The sequence below is a fragment of the Macaca fascicularis genome, chromosome 12 (assembly GCF_037993035.2).
Source record: "Macaca fascicularis isolate 582-1 chromosome 12, T2T-MFA8v1.1".
Taxonomy (NCBI): Eukaryota; Metazoa; Chordata; class Mammalia; order Primates; family Cercopithecidae; genus Macaca; species Macaca fascicularis.
Genome location: NC_088386.1, coordinates 60786422 through 60790865, shown reverse-complemented (window position 1 = coordinate 60790865; position 4444 = coordinate 60786422).

Sequence of the window (4444 nt, the reverse complement as noted above, 5' to 3'; positions counted from 1 at the left end):
TATTTATACGGGCATATATAGATGAGATTACACACAAACACCCACATACACTTACATACATATATACTAAAACACACACACACACACACACTGTGTTTATAAATATATATTCCCCAATCCCAGTGAAAACTAATGAGGTCCTAAGCCAGGCACAGTGGCTCACACCTGTAATCCCAGCACTTTGGGAGGCTGAGGCAGGTGGATCATCTGAGATCAGAAGTTCAAGACCAGCCTGGCAAACATGGTGAAACCTGTCTGCACTAAAAATACAAAAAGTATCCAGGCATGGTGGTGCATGCCTATAATACCAGCTACTCAGCAGGCTGAGGCAGGAGAATCACTTGAACCAGGGAGGCAAAGCTTGCAGTGAGCTGAAATCACGCAATCGCACTCCAGCCTGGGTGACATAGTGAGACTTGGTAAAAAAAAAAAAAAAAAAGAAAGAAAGAAAGAAAGAAAGAAAGAAAGAAAGAAAGAAAGAAAGAAAGAAAGAAAGAAAGAAAGAAAGAAAGAAAGAAAGAAAGAAAAGAAAGAGAGAGAGAGAGAGAAAGAAAGAAAGAAAGAAAGAAAGAGAAAGAAAGAAAGAAAGAAAGAAAGAAAGAAAGAAAGAAAGAAAGAAAGAAAGAAAGAAAGAAAGAAAGAAAGAAAGAAAGAAAGAAAGAAAGAAAGAAGGAAAGAAAACTAATGAGGTCCTAAACTAAGATAGAGGTCACAAAATGGAAAGAAGAGTAGGTATGCTGATATGGTTTGGATCTGTGTTCCCACCCAAATCTGGTGTCAAATTGTAATCCCCAATGTTGGAGGTGGGTCCTGGTGGGAGGTGATTTGATCATGGGGGCAGTTTCTACTGGTTTATCATTATCCCTTTGGTGGTGTCCTTATCACAAGGTCTGGTTGTTTAAAAGTATGTGGCACCTCCTCCATCTCTCTTCCTCACCCTCTGGCCATGTTATGAAGATGCTAGCTCTGGCTTTGCCTTCTGCCGTGATTGTAAGCTCCCTAAGGCCTCCCCAGAAGCAGTTGCTGCCATGCTTCCTGTATGGCCTGTAGGACTGTGAGTCAGTTAAACCTCTTTTTTAAAGAAAAATAGATTACCCAGTCTTAGATCTTTCTTTTTGGCATTGTGAAAATGAACTAATACATATGCTATGTGCCATACACTGAATATTTGTGTCTCCTCAAAATTCACATGTTGAAATCTTAATCTCAAAGGTAGTGGTATTAGGAGGAAGGGCCTTTGGTAGATGGTTAGGTCATGAGGGTGAAGCCCTCACAAATGGGATTAGCACCCTTATAAAAGAAATCCAGCAATTCTACTCCTAGGTATATACTCAAGAGAAATAAAAACATACATTCATACAAAAACTTGTACATGAATGCAACTAGTAGGATTATTCATAATCCCCCAAAAGTGAAGACAACCTATGTGACCATCAGCTGATGAATGGATAAATAAAATTTGATATAGCCATATAATGAAATACTATTTGACAAAATGAATGAAATACTGATACATCCTATATTATAGTTGAACCTCAAAGTTTATTATGCGAAGGGAAAGAAGCCAGTCACAAAAGACCACATCGTATATAATTCCATTTATATGAAACATTTAGAATAGGCAAATTGATAAAGACAGAAAGTGGATTAGTGGCTACCTAGGGCTGGGAATGCAGGGATGAAAAGTTGGGGGGAAATGGAAAGTGACTGCTAATGAATATGGAGTTTCTTGTTGGGGGTGATAAAATGTGCTAAAATTGATTGTGGTGATAGTTGCATGAATCTGTGACTATACTACAAATTACTGCATCATACACTTTAGATGAGTGAGCTTTATAGTATGCAAGTTGTCTTAATGTAAGTTGTTAAAAATCAAACTGAATGTGTCGGGGAAGGAACATATATGAAGGATAAGTTTACTCTGACTCTCAGTTTCTGACTTGGATGATGAGAGACTAGAAACAAAGGACCACAGAAGTAGGAGAAAAGTCATTAAGATGAATGTTGTCATCAAAGTCATCAGGGAGTGGAATTACATAGAATTAGGGGTCAAGATTACAAAATAAAACAGAAATAACAACTCACATAAGGACAGGAATATGTTCTTGTATTTGGCAGATTTAGGACATTGGTGAACCCAGGGAAATTGGTTTCTGAGGAATAGTAGGGGTGCAGTCAAGTTGCAGTAGTCAGGATTAAACAGGAGATTTGTCACTCCTTTTGATTTGGCTAAGAGTATATATGCACAGGTAGAACACAATCTTTAGACTATCTTTAACATTCTTTCCTTCTTACCCAAATGTAGTACCTTTGCTCCTCCTTTCATGTTACATTGTACCCAGATGTGAAGAATTTAGAGGCTTTTCTTCCTGTATCCTTTCCCAATTAATACTCACCATTTTCAGCTTAGAACTGAATCATAAATTCTGGCTTCAAGAATTCTAAGGTACATGCCTCTCAAGTCTGGCTCTGGGAATGAGTAGATATTTTGCTTAAGAAACCCTCAAGTAAAGGAAACTACTGCATAGGATGAGGAAATCATCGCAGCCTCACTTTAACCCAATCTACATAATAATGTGATGGGTTGAGGAATAGGGGAGTTTATTTCATGATAAACTTGACCTCAAAATATCTCAGTATGCTGGAAAAAAGAATCAAATCTTTAAAAAAGAAAATAAAACAGAATGGTTAGTAGAGTTAAATATTTCTCTTTCCTTGGATATAAAAATCTAATATTAAATTTAGTATGAAGTTGATAGGGTTCAATGGAACTGTATCTTAAAAAGAAAAATGTAGTTAGGACTGCTCGGACAGAGTAAGTCTGAAGTTGATAGGGTTCAATGGAACTGTATCTTAAAAAGAAAAATGTAGTTAGGACTGCTCGGACAGAGTAAGTCTCAAACTGAAATATTTTAAAAGCCATTCTGTTTGACTCTCTCTGTATCACTTTGAAATTTCAACAAAGTAAAATTAGTTTAGCTAATAAAATAGAAAGCACTTAGGGAATATTTCAGATGAAAAAATAAATGGGAAATCACCCTAAAAATCAATAGTTCTACATATAGATAAGTTTTTTGTTTGTTTGTTTTTAATCAGAGATGTAGCAAGATATAGGAAGACATTGGCTAATACTAAGAGCATCTGTGATAGAGCTTTTGCTAAAGACGTATCTGAATTTGGGTCATGGAGAAGGGCCTTCCACTTACTTGCGTGTTTAGCTTCCACAAACATATTCGCTACAAGACATAATTATTCAGGAAACTATTTCCAGGGAATGTCATTTTAGTAGCTTTTAGATGTCACCATAAGACAACCTCCCTTCACTTCCCTATCCTCTCCTGTGATTGACCAGTGGGAACAAAAATCTATAGTGGACACTTGCTGTACTTGAAACCCTGTACACACACCCCTCATCTCCTTATGCCTGCACCACAATTTTTTTTCACTATAAAATGTTCTTTGTCAAGCATCCAGTACCTATTGCCCAGGTGATGCTGACACTTCCTTCAGCTTCTGGCACAAATGGGTAACGTAGTTAGACTTGGTTAAGACCCTACAATCCTTTGGTCACCAAGCATGGTTCAAGACCGGATGTGAGTCCCAATCAAAGCCAATGGATTGGAATATCAGAGCTTGGAAACTTTAAAGAAAGGCAAACTCTGTTTTCTATTGAACTAGAACTGTAAGGATGTAAACATGGAGCTCCTGGAGGCCACTGTGGCACAAGACAGGAAAGCGTATCTATGACTAAAGCCAATAGTGAGGAAAGGAAAGGAGTAAGGAAAGAAAAGCCTCTAAATTCTTCACATCTGGGTACAATATGAAGCTGGAAGAGAGGATAGGTCCAAATGATTTCATCTGATTCCCTGGGTGCAGACCTTCTGAAGCCATACCACCCTCTGGACTTTCAAGTATCATGAGCCAATAATCTCTCTCTTTACTCAAGCCAGTTGTAGGTAGGTATTCTGCCACTGGAAGCCAAATAATTCTTATTGACTTTTACATCACTGTTTCTAAAATGTCTGCTTTTTGGCAGGCGAAAGAGAACTGAGCAGTTGTTTTCCCAGCCAACTAAAGTCCCTACATTAAAATAAATAAATCATAACTTGAGGCTGGCTTAACAAACATCATTTCTTTCCAAATGTTATTGATTATTAATGTGATCAATCTAACTCTGTGTTAAACACATAAATGGAATAGTACTGTATTTTTAAAAACCTTTTAATTTGAGAGTGCTCAGGGAAACTGTCTGATATATGATAGCTCTCAGAAAGCAGTTTTACTTCTAGCACTTGAAAGTCTTGTGTTCAATTACAAATATGGCTTATTAAATAGCAGTCTCATTTTATTTGCTCTTACCCATACTGGACTTTGCTTTTGCTGATATTTAGGACACACCCTGCGAATTAAGCTCTTTGGAAAATGCCTTTAATCTTTCCTGCAA